Source organism: Sinocyclocheilus grahami, unplaced genomic scaffold (assembly GCF_001515645.1).
Source record: "Sinocyclocheilus grahami isolate Dianchi unplaced genomic scaffold, SAMN03320097.WGS_v1.1 scaffold358.1, whole genome shotgun sequence".
In the NCBI taxonomy this organism is placed as follows: domain Eukaryota; kingdom Metazoa; phylum Chordata; class Actinopteri; order Cypriniformes; family Cyprinidae; genus Sinocyclocheilus; species Sinocyclocheilus grahami.
In genome coordinates this window covers 443,652-454,150 of record NW_015505537.1, presented here as the reverse complement: position 1 = coordinate 454,150, position 10,499 = coordinate 443,652, and the positions used below count along the sequence as shown (strand labels likewise).

At 36.5% G+C, this 10,499-nt stretch overlaps 1 long non-coding RNA gene across 1 annotated transcript in view; it reads left to right on the top strand.

Moving 5' to 3' along the window:
- Nucleotides 1-9,922, top strand: part of LOC107548930 (uncharacterized) — a 103,732-nt gene extending 93,810 nt beyond the window's left edge. Inside the window, exons 2-3 of the long non-coding RNA XR_001604509.1 lie at nucleotides 8,828-8,904; nucleotides 9,290-9,922. This is a non-coding gene — a long non-coding RNA (uncharacterized lncRNA). The remainder of the gene's footprint in view (nucleotides 1-8,827; nucleotides 8,905-9,289) is intronic.
- The last annotated feature ends 577 nt before the right edge of the window (nucleotides 9,923-10,499 follow it).

The window sequence follows — 10,499 nt, the reverse complement described above, 5'->3', positions numbered from 1 at the left end:
CCACAGAGTGGCATTAAGCAGCTTTCTGTCCTTCTCTTCATCTCACTCAGCTCTCATCGACGAGAAGGAATGGGTCTTGGGGTCTTAGCCTCTGATGAGAAATTGCCCTCGTCCCCTGGGCACCTGAACAAGCCGTGGCCCTCTCCTACCCAACATCCCCCTCTGTCTCCCCAAATATGCCTTCGCTTTCATCATCCGCAAAAAACAAATAGCCACAACCAAACCTGGGACAATCATTTATTTGGTTAATTTTTTTTCAGCGACCTTACAGAACAGCACATTTTATTTGTACCTGCGTTGATAGATGTGCTGGCAGTTTTCTGATTACGACGCAATTCGATCAGGCTTCTGTGAAAGTAATAAGAATAAATGTTCCACTGTAAACCTGCAGGTACAGACACAACAACTCTTCAGGAATTGGAGCTAGTGTGAAGGGAGTTTCAATATGAGAGACACTTTTTTTTTTTTGAAAACAGTTATTTTATTTTTATTGATCTTGTGTTGTCATCATCATTCTGTTAGCACATTACAGCCTTCTGTTATAGTCCTGATGTCTTTAGAAATACAATTTAAAGGGGTCATAATCCTATTTTGAGGAATCCAATTTTACATGCTAATTTTATGTAAAAGAGTTCATTGTTCTATGAAAACTAGGGATGCACGATACATATCAGTACCATATCAGTTATTTCCCAACATTAAAGATTTTAATTTATTGTTATGGGTTGATAATGGACATATATCTGCTGATGATTGTGCATGCTTATTTCCCCCTATTTTACATTTAGATTTATGCACTTGGCAGACACTTTTATCCAAAGCGGCTTACACTGCATTCTGAGTATATGTTTTTATCAGTTCATGCAATCCCTGGGAATCAAACCCTTGACCAGTTGCTAGCACCATGCTATACTGTTTGTGCATCCATAATAAAACAGCACCTGCTGCTCTGCACTTATTTCTAAAATGTGAACATTTCAAATTTGTTGAAAATTAGAACCAAAAGTTCATATACAGAGCTGTATATTGCATTTTGGAGATTTTGATATTTTAACATATGGTCAGACAGTAATATGGATCGTAGATTGTAGTATACAATATGCAGTCTGGAAGTTAAATGGACACAAAATGCAACACAAAAGTGGACACCTCGTTCATTTCTTTGGTGCAAATATGCAATTTTCAGATGTGAAAGACTTTAGTGTAAAGAACAGTGCAGAAATACAGAAAGTTAGACCCTTTCTCACTGCACCGAAAGGCTTTGATTTTGACCGATTTTGTGGTACATTTCAGCGCAGGTTGTTTTGTGAACCTGACACTATGTAATCTCCAGGCTGTTATTGAAGTATGGGGCAGTTAAAATGACATTTGACTCAACAGCAAACCTGCAGCTCTTGAGAAAGTGCAACAAACCACTATATCTCATTTTACACGTCAAGAGGGTGTTTATGCCGCAATCTTAAATGCACAGCGGCAGCCTATTTAATTCCAAGAGTTAAGGCCCGTTCACACCAAGAACGATAACTATAAAGATACCGTTAAAGATATAGTTCTAAAAATCATTCTCAATATTAAAGAATAACAGAGTCCACACCACAGCTATAATGATAAAGGAACAGAGAAACGATATCTTTGCAATCACTTTCAAAACGATTTTTTTCCAGCTGATGAACGATAAAAACATTGACAGCCAATCAGAATCAATCCTGCTGTAATGAGCTCGAGAATTTAAAGCAGTAGACGAGTGTGCGCTTAGAATAAACAGGCGATATTGTTCACTGGTGTGGATGCTAATATAGTTATCTTTATAGTTATCGTTCTTGGTGTGAACAGGCCTTTAGAGGGAGGATGGAAAAAAACAATTATTATAAAAAGGCAAAAAAATTATTATGACTTATGTCATACCCCAATGGTCAAATATTTCGGAGGGATCATGTGACACTGTAGACTGAATTAACGTCTGTTAAAAATTCAGCTTTGAATCACAGGAATAAATATTTAAGAAAAATGTATATTCAAAAAGAAATCAGTTCTTTTCATTTTTAATAATATTTCACTATATTTTGCTCAAAATGCGTCCTTGGTGAGCATAAGAGTCTTTGTTAAAAAACATGAAATTTTTTTTATTATTTCCGAACTTTTAACTGGTAGTGTAGGTGGGGGAAAAAAACCTTTCCTTTAAATTAGAATGAAATGAAAGACTCTAGTCTAGATAAGCATGATGTAAAATGCATTAAAAGCTGATAAGCATTTAATGGTGACATTTAGTGACAGCAGTAGTTTAGTCTTTAGTCTGTGTTGTGCTGAAGCCTCCAATAAATCCATATTTCACTTACATTCACATGTATAGTCTTTCTGTTTCCCCCGGCTTCATTCATGTCAAACATTCCAAACCTCCCAACAGCAATAAGACTGTTCAGTTAAACAGGAACCACTGATCAATATTTACAGACAGCTGAGGGACTTGTAAGGTGTCATTTTAAAAGGCCCCACACTTATTTCATGTTTGCCACTGCATTAAATCTGTTTCTGCTGTACTGTGCCACAATATTAAAATGTTAACACTCGTATATCACTGTAGAGGGAAAAGGTTTTTCTCAGTTCGATGGTTCTGATTTAGTGGCTTTGTGGTCGTCGGGTAGGGTGCATAATGACCTGTTGAGGTTGTCAACTCACAATGGCTGCCTTTGATTGACAGTAAGGCAAAAGTCTATTTGAGGAGCGGAGCGTGCATTTAATCGGAGTAATGTGTTTTGTCAATGGCGAAATCATTTAGCCGATAAATAGAGAGTTATTGTCAAACCACAGAGGTTGTGAGTGCTGGCTTTGGATGGTTTGGGCAGTGGAGAAGCCACTGAAGTATAATTTGTCTGTCAGATTGGATTTGAAGAGAAGGTGCCAGATATTATCAGTCAAAGGCTTTGCCATCTCTGGCTCAGGCTTGCATGGATAAATGTTCTCATGTTAAATAGGGCAGAGAGAGAGCTGCTTTGAAAGACGCTCTGTGGGCATTTGAAGACATCATTTGTGCGGTAATGGATCATTTAAAGTTAATAAACAAACGATCTTTGTGGTATTAGAACAAACACCATACACTTCAAAGAGACCATTAGGTGACATTCATCCTTCACATAATGAATGCTTTAATGTCTGTGTAATCTTTGTGTTTATAGACTCAGCGTTATTCATTTGAAACACTGATGCACATTTCCTGTTGTTCCAGTTGTTTTAAAATCTACAACTTAAACCTAAGTTGTGTAAATTAATGTCAAGTCATTTGGGTGACTAAACAACATGACATCTGTGTATATTGCAAATGCATTAGTTTGCCATTTTTTATCATATATGTTTAAGTAAAATTATTTTAAGTAATTTTTATGCATGTATAATCAAATGTCCTAAATTAAAATAATTGTTCTACATTCTCTGTGAGCTTCCCCACATTTATTTAATAAATGTATTTTATTTTATTTTATTTGAAGCATTGTAAAGCATTGTAAATCAAAAAAGGTATAAAAAAAGATATATATATTCAAATTTTTAGAATATATATTCCCCCGTTTTAGAATATATATATTCTAAAATGGGAGGGAAAGGGGGGAAATATTGAACAACATGAGCCAACTGAAAATAAATAAATAAATAAAAACAGACTAAACACTCTCCAATTTTCTGAAAATGATGTTTCTAGTTTCTTTTACATTTAGATGAGTTTTGAGTAAATGTAGCCTAATAAATCAAATTAAACGAGAATCTTCAAATTGATGCACATTTTGTCATTTAGCATTCATTAACCTTATTGCAAATCAAAATTTGTGAAATGGTATTAAATCTTAACCTTAAATGTTTTTTTGGGGTTTTTTTTGGCCCGTAAATCCATTATATTTGTTCACAGGCACCTTCAATTTCTGTCACCTCAGGAGGTGGTCATGTATGATATGTGTTGATTTAACACTCCTTGGTTTCCCGTCATTTTGGTTTGAAACAACAGTATTGGCTATACCAGGACCATCTGTTTGCCCAAACAGTGGTAGACAAGGTGTGTTTATGAAACCTGTTTTTGAAATTGTCTTTGGTGCTGTTAATGGTTCAAAAATGACACACCTCGCCTTGCACTTTAATTTTTTATAGCAAATGCACTGCTAAATGCACAATCCTTTTGAGAGAAACAACTATTGGGCATTGTAAATTGCATTATTGAACATTCTGCTTGGCCTAAAGGGGCAGACCATGCCAGTGTGACTTATCAGTCGTCCTTATTCTACAGAATGAGAAGCTGTGACAACATGACCACAGGGGCTACAACAAGCCACAGCAATTTGGAATGGTGTGCACCACTTTGTTCTGCAGCCTGCAGCGGTGGAAGAAGAATGTTTGACTGATTCGCATGGCTCGTTTCGGGGAACAAGTACACATTCCGACTGCGTTGTTGTGGCTGGAAGAGAGGCACAGGGATAGATAGATACAAATAAAGGGAAAGACAGAGGAGGATGGTAATTGTAACTGCACTTCACCTGTACTTCAAAGCTTTTAACATAGTCAGCGGCCGGGAGGCTCGTATCTCTAAATTGCATTTCTTATAATTGTCCCTTGAATACTGCTGTGATTATGCTTTTGAAATACATAGCTCTTTCTTTCTCTCATAAGATAGCTGGCCTGTGTTTGGCAACTTTGTGTTTGCGGTCTAATTTCACCCGCCCGGTTCTCATTTCTGATTTTAATTGCAGAGTGTCCTGATTTTTATATCTCTCTGCATGACAATTAGGAATTTAACAAGCACAATATTTAAAAAAAAATTTTGTTGTTGTTGCTGATGGTGAAACTGCATAAAATACTCTAATCTATATTCAAGAAATGATTTTAAGTTTTTAAGTTTTTTTCCATGTGTGCTTAGGTTTTTCTTTCCAATGTTTCTGTAGCTAACCTGGTGCTAGAAATACCCGTCACTGGGAACACGTGTCCTGATGAAATGTGTACTTGAAATGCATTAAAATGAGTTGTATTTAACCCAGAATATTCCCAGCAGTTGAACCTGTATGCAATTTAATTTTAGTGCTAGTAAAACGCTGACATGGGAAGCTATAATGGCAAGCTCCAGTACAACTTTGGACAATTACTAAACATGCTAAAGACATAGATGATAGCTCAAATAACGCAAAATGCAGGGGAGACCAGAGCCATATCTCAGAGACTTATGAGTGTGACTTTGACCACTGAATAACCTTCCAGCAACCACGTAGCAATAGAGTGTGGAATGAGTTCTAAAACCCAGAAACGATTAGCATTTTATGTCAATGAGATTTGGTGAAATGCTTATAAGTAGTTGGCACAAGCTCAAGTTATTTTAGTTCATGAACAAGGTAGAATTATTTTGTTTTTCTTTGTATGACATGTTCTGTTCAAATAAAGTAACAAGATTTTTTCATTCTTTGGCTCAACGGTTAGTGTCATTGAAAGCTGATTTCTGTGACAAAGCTACCACTAACAAAAGGTTATCATGTTGTAATATCATCTAGAGATATGTACAAAAAAAAATCATACTAGAATTTGCCACCTTGGGTGGTACCAATTAGTGAAAATTGTGGCCTGGGCCCACGGACTAGTGGTGGCGCTGAAGCCATGCGACCAGGGTGTACAGTAGTTGTTTATAGCCTTACTTTAACTTTTTACAGTAGTTGTATGTAGGCTTTAAAATTAATAAAATCTGGGTTAATTTTTGAAGATTATATTAACATCCAAAGCATGTAAGAATTAGAAACTTATGTTGGTCATATTTCTTATTTTCTGCAATAATCTAAAAGCCAATTTAAAAAGGCAGCGCCTATTTACACTAAGTGCTATTTACCCTACCCGATACTTTATTTTAAACTTTTTGATTATTTCCTTAAATTTTATTGAAAATAAATGCCTTTCCGATGTGATATGAGATTTGAAAAGTTAGAAAAAAAAGTTTGGTAAAAGGCGGATTCGAACCCGGGTCGATAAAAGACAACGGTTCGCGCTTTACCATATACACCACTGACGCTGATGAAAGTCAACTGTCTTTTATAATGTTGACCCTCCCTATCACACGTTTGTGGGTGGAGCTAATGTAAATAGCCTCTGCCAACAAGGCGGGCTACTTGCACTTAGTGTAAATAGACACTCCAATTTAAAATGTCCTATTTGCTTTTTGTCAGCAGGGTGTGATGCCAACTTACAGGTTCACCAACAAACTTACATCATTCCAGCAGCACTTTGTGTTCTACAATCCACACAAAACACTTTAGCAACTGCACTGCAACACCCTGGCAATGTGGCAAATAATGGTTTTGTAGTATACCAGTGCTACACCTGAATCCAACACCAAGCCTAAATACCGGTGAAAGTATTTTTTTCAATGGCTGTAGGCCAGGGGTGCCCAAACTCGGTCCTGGAGGGCCGGTGTCCTGCAGAGTTTAGCTCCAGCTTGCCTCAACACACCTGTCTGGAAGTTTCTTGTATGTCTATAAGAGCTTGATTAGCTGCTTCAGGTGTGTTTGATTAGGGTTGGAGCTAAACTCTGCAGGACACCGCCACTCCAGGACCCGTGTTTGGACACCCCTTCTGTAGGCAATGCTGATAATTACCCTTTTACGTATGGTAGTACATATTCCCACACTCGGTATCAGTGGCAATCAGACATGGCATCGGCATGTATTATGGGGTCAAGTGCTGCAGTAGTGCAACACAATGGAAAGAATGCTGGGGTCTCAAGATTTGTATTTCAAAGATCTATGTTCAAATATCTAATGCATGTTTACAGACCAGTGATTAAAAAAAAAGTTTATTTGTATCAGGTTTGTCAAACAGTTTTATTTTAGTGCTAATAATATAGGCTACTATTATAATATTTACTAATATTTTGAATTAGCTTTTTTATAGTTTAATAGTTTTATTAGCTTTATTTTATTAGCTTTTTAAACTTTGTTTTTATTTAGGCTTTACACTGTAAAAATAAGATTAAAACGTGGCACACACACACACACACACACATATAGTGGGTACGGAAAGTATTCAAACCCCCTTAAATTTTCACTCTTTGTTATATTGCAGCCATTTGCTAAAATCATTTAAGTAAATTTTTTTCCTCATTAATAGTTAACAACTGATAGCCCAGAAAACACAGATTCTTGTTACAAAATGTGAAAACCAACAATTGTCCGTCTCTTGTAATGACTTTCTTTCTTTCTTTCTTTCTTTCTTGCAAGGATCACAAGCACATCAGTATATTGCAATGTCAGGCTTGTACAATTTGGAACATCGTAGCAAGCATTTTTATTTAAGAGAACATGCAGACATTTTTTTAATTGAAGCTGCACATTAATATAAGTCTTATGTTTGCAGTGTAGCAGTTTTGCATCTGCAAGTACAGATGACAGGAATACAGATATAATCTGCACGAGCGACAAGTCTCAAAGTCATCAGAGGAGCCGGAGGGCGTTCTGTGCTGAGGTCTTTCATGTTGAGGGTGTTTCTGTGTGGAAATGAGGCCACACGCATAGTTTTTCTCTTGTTTTCTGTCTACCACGTGACGATTGAGGCTGCGGGGGAAATAATAGCATAAAAATAAAACATTTTACATTGAATTAACATGTTCACTGGAGAACAGACAGACTCTCGCAGTAAGATGAGGAAGTGTGTGGAGCGAGGCGGCGAGTCTCTCTCTCTCTGTCTCTCTCTCTCACCCTTACCTTTTACTTTCACTAATAAGAGATGGCCAATTAAAGCCTTTTAGAGCCACAGTCTGATCAATACCCTCCAAGGATCTTCCTAAAGAGAGCGAGCGAAAGAAAGGGTTATATTTATGATCCCATTCCTTCTCAGTCCCCGGAGAGAGAGCAGCTATTGAAAGATTCGTATTGACTTTCCATGCAGGGCTTTCATCTTGTTTTATTGTGTTGTGGCACGGTGTAGTTTGGCTGTGGGTGATGAGGGGGAGGAGGGGAACGGATAGGGTGTCGGGCTGAGAGAGAGGAGTCTGGGATCTCTCGGGCTCCGCCGCTGCAGGAAGCTCCATTACGGAGAGGAGACGGCCACAAGAGGGGAGCAATTTGAACAACACCTCGTAACCTCCAAACACCAGGCTAGCAAGCACCCACTCCTGTGATCCAAGGTGCTTTGTTTGTGACTGTGTAACATAGCAGGAGTTGAATGCATACAAGGTGTATTGGGTTAGAAAATTACTATCTGTGTTTTTTTTTTGTGAGAGCAAAGATTAAGAAACATACTCTGTCTGCACCAAAATAGATCTAATCTATAATATTTGGAGAAAGCTGTGTTAGCGTTCTCATTCATCTCCCACTTGGCACTTGTTTGGCTTGTGAAATATGCATTCTGCCATTTTGGCTTATAAGAAGTTTTTTTTTTTTTTAATCCAGTTATATGACAATATGATATATTTTTGATTCATGCACTTTTTTTTTGAAAGAAGTCTTTTATGTTCACCAAGGTTTATTCAATCAAAATAATAAATAAAATAATAAAAACTGAAATATTGTAAACTAGTATTATAATTTACATGAACTGTTTTCTTTGTTAATATATTTTAAATAATTTATTCTTGTGATGGCAAAGTTGCATTTTCAAGAAACAGTATTTATTGTTATTATCAGTGTTGAAAACTGATAGAAAATTTTTTTGTGGAACTGTAATACATTTTTTTAAATCTTTAAAGAAGTTCAAAACTGGTTTCTTTTTAAAAATTTTACAGTAAAAAAAAAAAAAGTAGCAAAACATTTTAAAATCATTCTGATTTCTTGCAACTTTGAGCAACCTTCAATGGAAAAAATATGCTTTTTATCTGCAGAATGGTGTAATTCTAACATCTATCAGCAGGGGCTATCTGGACAATGTTAGCCAGCCAAAACTTGCAAGATATTTTAGGTAAGTAGACTGAATGGTCTCTTTTTTAATATTGTAATATTTAGTGAGCATGAATGCTTAGAGGAGCTTTCTGAATTCATATGGTCCTGCATGCATAAATATATTCAGGTAATGGTGACAATTTGGCCATATGATTATCTGTTAAATGTTCATCATATAAAACTGGTTAACCAGCACAATTTAGCCAGTATTCTGTAATATGGCATATGACTATATTAATATTCACAGTAAATTTTCATTTGTAGCAGGTGGCACGCATTTTGGAAAAAGATGATTTCAAATTTTCTTTTTTAGAATAAATCTTAAAAGGATAGTTCACCCCATTCCAAATCAGTATGACTTTTTCTTCTGTGGAACCCAAATAATTTTTTTTCTTTCTCACCAGGTTTTGAAAGCCAAAGGACTCCAATGGGGTTGGGAGCCCATTGTTATTATCTTCTTTTGTGTTCCATAGAAGAAAGTACAGGTTTAGAAATAAAAAATTAGAATTTTAATTAGAAAATGATGTACTTGTAAACATGAACAATGAAAGCAAGAGAGAAAAAGCCCCTTGGCCTAATTAACCCTGATTTGAAAAGTATACATATAAATGACTCCGTTAAATAAGAAAGGAGAAAGAGGGAAATACAATGCATCATTTTGGATTGCACTCAGAGAAGGTTAAAGAATGATTAGAGGGATAGAAGTCCCGTAGCAGTTGTCCGAGGAGCGCAGAAATCCCTGGTGTGAAATGTGCACTAGCTGATCAATATTCCTGTCAGGCTGCATTAATCTCCATATAGAATGTCACCTTAATGCCAGAGATACACAGTGGTTTCTGCTGCTCGGACGCCTGTTAAAAGTATGGATCAGAGCCAGTGTTTAGCTGATGCTTCGCCTGCACTGCCAATCTCAGGGCAGTTTTGAGCCAGCATCTCACTCTTCTTGCTACAGTATGTTTACGAATGGAAATTCATAACTAGAACTTTCAAGTTTGAAGTTTTTCTGTTTGTATCTTCCCATAGAAAAGTAAACAATTTAGGTGGCCTTCTGTGTCAATATTTTCTGTATTTATTTCTCCTCAGTCATTTTTGGAGAAATGTGTGAGACTTTGATTTGAGAGTCTTTTTAGCAATGAAAGAGCAACTTCTGGGTAATAAAACGTTCCACAGGGTTAAGTGAAATTAGTAAGAAATTAGTAGAAAATTGGCTGAAATTTACTCACCCTCAGGCCATCCAAGATGTAGATGACTTTGATTCTTTATGAGTTTGTCTCGTCAGACATTGTTTAATAGATTGGAGTGGTGTGGATTATTTGTGGATTATTGTGATGTTTTCATCAGCTGTTTGGACTCTCGTTCTGACGGCACCCATTCACTGCAGAGGATCCAGCAAGTGATGTAAAGCTACATTTCTCCAAATCTCTTCTGATGAAAAAAACAAACTCATCTAAAACTTGGATGGCCTGAGGGTAAGTACATTTTCAGCAAATTTTCATTTTTGGTTGAAACTATTCCTTTAACTGTACACTCTTAAAAATAAAGGTTCTTCATTGGTATTGATGGTTACATGAAGACCCTTTAACATCCATAGAACCTTTCCAAGGCAAAAAAGGT